The 10,673-nt window shown below is 41.2% G+C and overlaps 1 protein-coding gene across 1 annotated transcript in view; it reads right to left on the reverse strand.

The window, feature by feature from the left end:
* The window catches only part of RAB30 (RAB30, member RAS oncogene family), a 156,168-nt gene extending 148,357 nt beyond the window's left edge, over positions 1-7,811 (reverse strand). Inside the window, exons 1-2 of the mRNA XM_056561296.1 lie at positions 7,663-7,811; positions 1,646-1,764 (exon numbers count right to left, since the gene is read on the reverse strand). The gene's annotated coding sequence lies outside the window, so the exon portion shown is untranslated. The remainder of the gene's footprint in view (positions 1-1,645; positions 1,765-7,662) is intronic.
* Positions 7,812-10,673: the final 2,862 nt, after the last annotated feature.

Here is a 10,673-nt window from a genome sequence, read left to right on the forward strand (position 1 = left end):
AATAAAATAAAAGATAAATTAAGATAAATAATAATAAATACATTTAAAAAGTGTAAAGAAAAAAAATATGCCATGACAGCTCCAATGTATAACCAGATGGATCAGCCTTTTAGGGGGTTAATGGGAAAGCTGGGGGGGGGGGGGGGTATGGGTGTAGAAAGTCGTAGTATTTGTGACTATCATGTGGGCACTGTAGTAGTATTACACTATATAGACCAGTGTTCCAAACCTGTGTGCCTCCAGCTGTTGTAAAACTACAACTTCCTGCATGCTCAGACTGCCAAAGGATGTCCTGGCATGCTGGAAGTTGTGGTTTTGCAACAGCTGGAGGCCCCCTGGTTGGGAAACACTGCTCTAGACCAGTGGTCTCCAACCTGCGGGCCTCCAGATGTTGCGAAACTACAACTCCCAGCATGCCCGGACAGCCAACGGCTGTCCGGGCATGCTGGGAGTTGTAGTTTTGCAACATCTGGAGGTCCGCAGGTTGGAGACCACTGCTCTAGACAATGAATTGAGTAGGGCAAGATGGGGCCCCCTGATCTGGAGATCTTAGGGGTCTCAGAGATCAGACGATCCCAGTGATCAGCCGCTTATCCTGTGGAGAGGGGGGATACGTTTTTTTTTTTATGGGCAGGAAAACCGTTTTAAGGTCAAAGTCAAAGAAATTAGCGCCGATACGACTAAACGGCGTGTAAATCGGGAAGACGTTTGATCTGGCGCGCCTGACGCTCGCATTATGTCAGATAGACAGAATTCGGCGCCTGACGGAAACTTCTTATCAATGATGTTATTCTAATAGAAGGCGCTGATATTCATCTGTGAAATGTCTGAAGACGCCCGGATCCCGACATCAAGGAAACTAATGGGGATCCTGATAAAACGCCCGCGGTCACATGAACCGAACCATTTGTTTTATCTGAACCGCGGCTTCTTATATGAGATTTAATATCTGGGAAATTTCTCCTCCATGTTCTGCATTTAGGGACCTCAGATTACAAGGATTTGTTTTAAGAGGTTTTTTTCTTCTTCTTCTTCTTCATAGAATGTATAATCGCTCTTCTCCAAAAAGAAGAAACGTGTCTTTCTAGCGCCACCTATTGGCAGTGTGCTGTAAGTCCATGTTGACTGTATAAAAGAGACTTTTTACTAGTTATAACCAGGATGCTGATGTGTATTCTTTATTTCTGTTACATATGCTTTACATAGGAACTAGAGATGAGCGAACTTACAGTAAATTCGATTCGTCACAAACTTCTCGGCTCGGCAGTTGATGACTTATCCTGCATAAATTAGTTCAGCTTTCCGGTGCTCCGGTGGGCTGGAAAAGGTGGATACAGTCCTAGGAAAGAGTCTCCTAGGACTGTATCATCCTTTTCCAGCCCACGGGAGCACCTGAAAGCTGAACTAATTTATGCAGGATAAGTCATCAACTGCCGAGCCGAGAAGTTCGTGACGAATCGAATTGACTGTAAGTTCGCTCATCTCTATTAGGAACATGTAGTCTGGGTATGTAGTCAGTGCAGAGAAAATGGACCAGTATTCAGCCCTTCTTCCCATAGGAATAAATAATGGCCAGTGATACGGTCAATGTTTATAGTGTAACAGGGTATTGGGGGTGTCTACCTCTATCCTTGTGGTCCCTTACCCTTGTTACCTCTCTGCCCCCGGCAGGCCATTCCTTCCCATTACTACCTGGGAGCTGGGGTACATATCTGTGGCAGTGCCTTCACCCAATGGAACATCCATGGTATGGATTTGGGGGTCCTGTTGGGACAAAATAACCTTGTATGGTATAAAGAAAAACAATCATGCATAACAAAACACACAGTATAGTATAGAACAAAATCAATGTGTAAATAGGTCTTACCCACCGACAATCACACCTGCTGGCCACCCTAATCTTTACTCTAGTGACTGTTGGGTACCTTCAGTTTGTGCACATTGATTAAATGGGGCAAATACAAAGTCCTGCTCCACAGTAGCTGAAACTCTTAAAGGGTTACTACCGTGGAAAACCTAATTTTTTTTATTTATTTTTTATAACAATACTTTTTATTGAAAAGATTTTCATATGCAAAAAGTAAAACACAATGGGGGAGATTTATCAAAACCTGTGCAGAGAAAAACTTGGCCAGTTGCCCATAGCAACCAATCAGCTCGCTTCTTTCATTTTCATGAAGGCCTGTGAAAAATGAAAGAAGCGATCTGATTGGTTGCTATGGGCAACTGGGCAACTTTTCCTCTGCACAGGTTTTGATAAATCTCCCCCAATATACTTAGAACATAGAAGGAGGTGAGACACCTCTCTGAAAGTGTAAATAAATAACAACATAAGATAACTAATACACTGCGCAAGTTCTATCCATCAAATAAGTAAAATATCCGTAAAATACATTTGTCTTTTTTTTTCGGGTCTTAGTTTTCTGTATAAGTACAAGCCCAAGTATACCAGGATCTCACAGAATATCTCAATTATCCGTTATATCTGTATCGTATTATGTGGGCCCTGTAACCAAACATCCCATCTAGTAAGAAATTCAGCCACCTTATATTCGTGCCAACCATTAAGATTAACTCTAGAAACGATCTCTTTAATGGATGGAATATGGGGTGAAGTCCAATACTTAACTATGAGAAATCTAGTGACAATTAGTACATGTATAATTATAGATTAATGGAAAGAAGAATATTGGTCTATATCCACATTAAGTAGAGCTAGAGCTGGATTCAGTATGACAGGGAAGCCGCAAATGTTAGACATTAATCTACCTATACGCTTCCACATCACACTTATTTTGGGACATTGCCACCATATATGATAGAAGGTACCTCTCTCCTTGCACCTCCAACACTTCTCCGAAGATGAAGTAAATCTGGCCAGTCTGTCAGGGACTAGATACCATCTATATAACAGTTTTTTGGACGTCTCCAAATGGGCCATGCACCTAGAAAGCTTGGGTAGAACTGAGTGGGCTCTACTCCACTGGTCATCCGAAAATGACATATTTAACCCCTTAAGGACTCAGCCCATTTTGGCCTTAAGGACTCAGACAATTTAATTTTTACGTTTTCATTTTTTCCTCCTCGCCTTCTAAAAATCATAACTCTGTTATATTTTCATCCACAGACTAGTATGAGGGCTTGTTTTTTGTGCGACCAGTTGTCTTTTGTAATGACATAACTCATTATATCATAAAATGTATGGCGCAACCAAAAAACACTGTTTTTGTGGGGAAATTAAAACGAAAAACGCAATTTTGCTAATTTTGGAAGGTTTTGTTTTCACGCCGTACAATTTATGGTAAAAGTGACGTGTGTTCTTTATTCTGAGGGTCAATACGATTAAAATGATACCCATTATTACATACTTTTATGTTATTGTTGCGCTTAAAAAAAATCACAATCTTTTTAACCAAATTAGTACGTTTATAATCCCTTTATTTTGATGACCTATAACTTTTTTATTTTTCCGTATAAGCGGCGGTATGGGGGCTCATTTTTTGCGCCATGATCTTTACTTTTTTTTGATACCACATTTGCATATAAAAAACTTTTAATACATTTTTAATAATTTTTTTTTAATAAAATGTATTAAAAAAGTAGGAATTTTGGACTTTTTTTTTTTTCGTTCACGCCGTTAACCGTAAGGGATCATTAACATTTTATTTTAATAGTTCAGACATTTACGCATGCGGCGATACCAAATATGCCTATAAAAAAAAATTTTTACGCTTTTTGGGGGTAAAATAGGAAAAAACTGACATTTTACTTTTTTATTGGGGGAGGGGATTTTTCGCATTTTTTTTACTTTTACATTTTTTTAAAATGTTTTTTTACACTTGAATAGTCCCCATAGGGGACTATACATCGCAATACCATGATTGCTAATACTGATCTGTTCTATGTATAGGACATAGAACAGATCAGTGTTTTCGGTCATCTTCTGCTCTGGTCTGCTCGATCACAGACCAGAGCAGGAGACGCCGGGAGCCAGACGGAGGAAGGAGAGGGGACCTCTGTGCGGCGTTATGAATGATCGGATCCCCGCAGCAGCGCTGCGGGCGATCCGATCATTCAAATCGCGTACTGCCGCAGATGCCGGGATCTGTATTGATCCCGGCACCTGAGGGGTTAATGGCGGACGCCCGCGAGATCGCGGGCGTCGGCCATTGTCGGCGGGTCCCTGGCTGCGATCAGCAGCCGGGATCAGCCGCGCATGACACGGGCATCGCTCCGATGCCCGCGGTTATGCTTAGGACGTAAATGTACGTCCTGGTGCGTTAAGTACCACCGCACCAGGACGTACATTTACGTCCTGCGTCCTTAAGAGGTTAAATCTTGTTCCCATTTAATTTTGTTCATATCCTCTATTACACCATGTTTATTGACTAAGAAATTATAACACCAAGATATGCCTCCTCTATGGTAACGCTCTTGAGAAAACCAGTTATGTAATTCTGAGTTAGCAGTGGAGAGAGGTACCCGTACAGTCTCCATGGCGAGTCTGACTTGGAGAAATTTATAGAAATCCTTGTGAGAAATATCGAATGAGTGGTGCCAATCGTCAAAGGATACACAGTTCTGTCCATCCCATACATCTCCTATTTTGTTTATTCCCTTTTGTATCCATGCTTTTAACGCGAGGTGGGGTATAAGGGCTTCTAATACTCCTATTGGAGCTTCCAGGTGTGCGGTATGATAGAGACGACGTCTTTTTTTTTTTTTTTTTTTAATCAACTGGTGCCAGAAAGTTAAACAGATTTGTAAATTATAAGGAAAAAAAGAGGGGGTACCAAATGCCTCTAGACTAATACCATAAAATGGTACATGATGATGAAATTACAGAAAAAATAATAAATGATAAATCGGACTGTGCTTCACTTTAAATGATGTACAAATTTAATATAAAAAATACAAATAGGACATAAAATAAATAATACAAATCTAATACAAAAATGCCTCCTACCACAGGGCCCTTGTGGGGAGGTGAGATAATTAAATACAAAGCATATATTAAAAATATTTTTGTAAAAATTATAGCATGTGAATTACGTTCTACCGCTATCTCAATATATTGTAAACCGACATAGTGTACTTTTGTGCGGTATACTCCGTTCCCATGTGATTTAGAACAGTTCACAAAGTGATATAGTTACCAACTCCTCAGGGTGGTTTTGGCTGGACGTCCGAGAGATAAATATATGAGGACTGTATTCAGCGCTAGCGTGCGCTTACGGTGACGGGCCCGGATGCCACAGGCCAAAAAGGTCACCGGTCACGGAGTAATGGCAGGCTCGATGGCAAATGCAATGGAGGCTTTATCCAGCGCTGGCATGCGCTTGCGATGACGGGCCCGGTTGCCGCAGGCCAAGGAGAAGTCACCGATCGCGGAGTGGCTCCGGAGATGTAGATATACTCGGAGATATATGGATCTTGCTCCGGAAACAGGGAAAGGAAAGCCTCGTGGAAGATCTCTCGGCGTCTGGTGGAATGGCGGATGAGTTGTAGCCAGGTGTACAATCAGCAGGTGATGGAGTTGTATCGGAGATAGATGATGGCGGTTTGTAGATTGCGGTAGTCATGCAATAAGTATTTCTTTCTCTAGACGCGTTTCAGGGTACTTTATATATGACCCTTTCCTCAGTAGAGATATCTTTAACAGTGCGTGACTGGCCATCCTTCAACCTTCTTGTACACTAATTACTTCCATGTAAATCTATAGCATTTTATTTTATCTATACACCTATTTTACATTTATTTTATATCTTTTTATTTTTTTTATTTTTATTTTTTCTTATTTTTATTTTTATTTTCTTTTTTATCTTTCTTTATTTATTTAATTATTACCTTTTATTTTTTATTTTTATTTATTTTTATTTTTATTTTAGTTTTATTTTTATTCTTATTTTCGTTTTTATTTATTTTTATTTTTATTATCTTTTTGTTTTCTATCTCAGTACTATACACTTTATCTGTACACTTTACTGCATGTTATATGTATCATTCCAATGTTTACAATATATATGACACTATATTTAAATAAGAACGCATATATACTGATTCTAAATGTGAACACTGCTTTATTAAGATGAAACAACTCCATGTTTTCCCACTCCACTCCGCTATTTGCGGAAGATTTAAACAGAAATACACCTGTAACAATTAGACAGGTAACATGTATAAAAGGACTTTGAGCTTCACTGTTAAAGATATCTCTACTGAGGAAAGGGTCATATATAAAGTACCCTGAAACGCTTCTAGAGAAAGAAATACTTATTGCATGACTACCGCAATCTACAAACCGCCATCATCTATCTCCGACACAACTCCATCACCTGCTGATTGTACACCTGGCTACAACTCATCCGCCATTCCACCAGACGCCGAGAGATCTTCCACGAGGCTTTCCTTTCCCTGTTTCCGGAGCAAGATCCATATATCTCCGAGTATATCTACATCTCCGGAGCCACTCCGCGATCGGTGACTTCTCCTTGGCCTGCGGCAACCGGGCCCGTCATCGCAAGCGCATGCCAGCGCTGGATAAAGCCTCCATTGCATTTGCCATCGAGCCTGCCATTACTCCGTGACCGGTGACCTTTTTGGCCTGTGGCATCCGGGCCCGTCACCGTAAGCGCACGCTAGCGCTGAATACAGTCCTCATATATTTATCTCTCGGACGTCCAGCCAAAACCACCCTGAGGAGTTGGTAACTATATCACTTTGTGAACTGTTCTAAATCACATGGGAACGGAGTATACCGCACAAAAGTACACTATGTCGGTTTACAATATATTGAGATAGCGGTAGAACGTAATTCACATGCTATAATTTTTACAAAAATATTTTTAATATATGCTTTGTATTTAATTATCTCACCTCCCCACAAGGGCCCTGTGGTAGGAGGCATTTTTGTATTAGATTTGTATTATTTATTTTATGTCCTATTTGTATTTTTTATATTAAATTTGTACATCATTTAAAGTGAAGCACAGTCCGATTTATCATTTATTATTTTTTCTGTAATTTCATCATCATGTACCATTTTATGGTATTAGTCTAGAGGCATTTGGTACCCCCTCTTTTTTTCCTTATATATTATTTTGTACTAGTATTTTTTGGTGTAAATACTTTCCATTTAGCCTCGATTAATTTATATTGTGAGCTGCACATACCCCATTTTTTTAGATTTGTAAATTACTCCTATTAAAAAATCTTAATCCTTCCAGTACTTTTTAGGGGCTGGATACTAAAGAGAAATCCAAAAAAAGAAATGCATTTTCTGTCATGTCCTGACCACAGTGCTCTCTGCTGACCTCTGCTCTCCATTTTAGGAACTGTCCAGAAAAGCATATGTTTGCTATGGGGATTTTCTCCAGTTCCTAAAATGGACAGCAGAGGTCAGCAGAGAGCACTGTGGTCAGGACATCACAGGAAATGCATTTCTTTTTTTGGATTTCTCTTTAGTATACATCCCCTAAAAAGTACTGGAAGGATTAAGATTTTTTAATAGAAGTGATTTACAAATCTGTTTAACTTTCTGGCACCAGTTGATTTAAAAAAAATGTTTTCGACAGTAGTACCCCTTTAAGGATTTTAAGGTCTATCACTATGTGAGTTCACGGTGCTCTGTTGTGGAACAGGGAAGAAGGATTTTAGACTTACCCCTACACAGGTTATAACTCAGGTCAGTCCAGCTTCAAGTTCTCTTCACTGTTCAGAGGTTTTCCTTCTATCATCACTGGATCTTGTTCGACCCGCTAGCAGATTCCTCTCAGCTGCTACAGCACTCTTAATACCAGGCTCCATCACAGGCTGTCACTCTGTGTCCTCTCTCTCTGCTTGCACTGCTGGAAGTGAAAAATCCAAGATGGCTACAGGCACATGTCCTCAAAGCGCCTCCTTCCCCAGCTTTAGTCTCTGCTCAGTTCATTTGCTTATTGAGGGTCTAGGGTCTGTATTAGTTTAGAGTACATGGTCTGGGGTCTGTTTTAGATTAAAGGGTGTGGTTTGGGTTTGTATTTGTTTCGAGGTTCAAGTCTGGGGTCTGCATTCGTTTTGAAGGTCTGCTCTGGGGTCTGTTTTAGTTTAAAGGGTCTAGTGTGGGTTTGTATTCGTTTAGGGGTTCAAGTCTGGGGTCTGTATTCGTTTTAGAGGATCTATTCTAGGCTGAAAATGAATTTAGGGGTCCTAGTCTAGAGTATGTATAAGTTTGGGTTGTCAGGCTTGGGGTTTGTATTTTTTTAGGGTATCTGGTCTAGGTTCTGTGGTAACTGCCTTGGAGTGTAGTGTAGTTGGGGTGTTGCTTCGGTATATGAGGGGTTAATTTGACCCCTGTCACTCGTGATGCCATGGTGAGGGTTAATACGCTGAGGTAAATCTTCAGCCTATCACCCCCATTCCCAGAAATGATAGTTGCGTGCTTAAATGAATGAAGGTCCACAATAGGAATGAACTTAAACTTGCATAAACTTTACTGAGGTACTTGCGGTACATCCAATTAACAGCAACAGTCTTAGTAACACAGTCTCTATACAGCTCAGCAATGATTGACAGATGCTGCGGACCGTTGACTCATCCAAGGGTTAATAGAATTAGGAGTTGTGCAGAGATCCGTCCGGATTTAGGGGTCTGTTTACGTCCGGTGATCTTGCGGAGATAACAGGGAATGAAATAACTCACAGTTTTGTAAGATGGCCGTTGCCGCAAGGCTTGGGCCTGGTCACTGCTGATGACAGCTGCGCAGATCCTCCGCCATCAGCAGCCCACGAGGAAAGAGAGAGATTAATGGCCGCCGTTCCCTTATATGAGCAGGGGCAGGGCCGTTTTGGATTGATCCGTGTCAGCTGTCACTCATCATTACACTGCTTGGTGGGCGATCACCTGACTTCCTCCAAAGGTCCTTGAACCAGAAAACCATAGAGTTTTTGGAACGCATCACGTGACCCGCAGGTCCTGCGACACTACAACAAGGTAAGTACACTTTATTAACATATTTACACATTCAATTTGAATAATTTTAACTATTAAAGGGGTGACAAGGGGATAACTATTGATGAGGACCCCACCGGTACCTAGGGACTCTGACTTTGGGGACTTCACCACAAGGTAACGGATGCAATCCGGTACCGGGACACCACAGTTCTGTTTAGGAATACTCTTTGTCCTGTAGTAATACTGTATAGGGAGTTTACCTTCATCAAAAGGGTTTGGTCCGGGGTCTGTATTAGTCTAGGGATGGATTAAATCCTGTAGTAATATAGGTGTGCTGGCCCAGTACAGGAGTTGCCTCCTGTACCCTTTTCTGTCCTGTGTGGTGGACTGTCTTTCAGAGCCCCCTGAGTCCACCTCCATTCCACAAACCCTAAATGTCTTTTTGATGTTAATGTACCTTTAAGTGTTGTTACCAAGTCATGTAACCAGGGAAGGTGTCAGTGACCAGGTGACTTGTGGCTGACCTATAGGACCCCTCCAAATTGCTCCCTTATAAACCATGGGAGGAGCTAGCCAGTTCAGTCTAGTTGTTGCTGAGGAGAAGTAGAGTCAAAACCTTAGAGTGTCTGGTTTCCTGAGGGAGACCTAGGCCTAACCACGCAGCCACGCTTCCACCAACCGTGTACCCCTACAGGTGAAAGTCAAAACCTGCTGAGCAACTACAGGGGAGAAGTCTAGTCAGTCATAGTGAAGTCTATTCTGTCTGCTAAAGTCAGCGTGGGTCTGCTTCATTCAGTCCAAGTCCACTACAAGTACCAACGAGCCCGCAAGTCTCCTAAAGTCACTGGTCATCTCCTTAGGCCTAACTGAGCTGTAAAGACTATTCCATCTGTCTGCCTCAGTAAAGCTGTCGTTGTTCCGTAACCTTCCATCGGAGTGATTAATTGCCCCGCGCCTGGCCCAGGAACCAGCGGCCATACCTCGGGTGGTGTAGAGGATAACTACGCCCTGGCGTCACGAACACAAGGGGTTAAAGGGGTTATCCAGGAAAAAACTTTTTTTTTAATATATCAACTGGCTCCAGAAAGTTACTTCTATTAAAAAATCTTAATCCTTTCAGTACTTGTGAGCTTCTGAAGTTAAGGTTGTTCTTTTCTGTCTAAGTGCTCTCTGATGACTCGTGTCTCGGGAACTGTCCAGTTTAGAAGCAAATCCCAATAGCAAACCTCTTCTAAACTGGGCAGTTCCCGAGACACGTGTCATCAGAGATTACTTAGACAGAAAAGAACAACCTTAAAAGGGGTTATCCAGGAAGAAAACTTTTTTATATATATCAACTGGCTCCAGAAAGTTAAACAGATTTGTAAATTACTTCTATTAAAAAATCTTAATCCTTTCAGTACTTATGAGCTTCTGAAGTTAAGGTTGTTCTTTTCTGTCTAAGTGCTCCCTGATGACACGTGTCTCGGGAACCGCCCAGTTTAGAAGCAAATCCCCCATAGCAAACCTCTTCTAAACTGAGCAGTTCCCGAGACAGGTGTCATCAGAGAGCACTTAGACAGAAAAGAACAACCTTAACTTCAGAAGCTCATAAGTACTGAAAGGATTAAGATTTTTTAATAGAAGTAATTTACAAATCTGTTTAACTTTCTGGAGCAAGTTGATATATATAAAAAGAAGTTTTTTCCTGGATAACCCCTTTAATGCCATCTGCCCCTAGGGTAATAACATCTGCCCTTCCA

Source organism: Hyla sarda, chromosome 2 (assembly GCF_029499605.1).
Source record: "Hyla sarda isolate aHylSar1 chromosome 2, aHylSar1.hap1, whole genome shotgun sequence".
Taxonomy (NCBI): Eukaryota; Metazoa; Chordata; class Amphibia; order Anura; family Hylidae; genus Hyla; species Hyla sarda.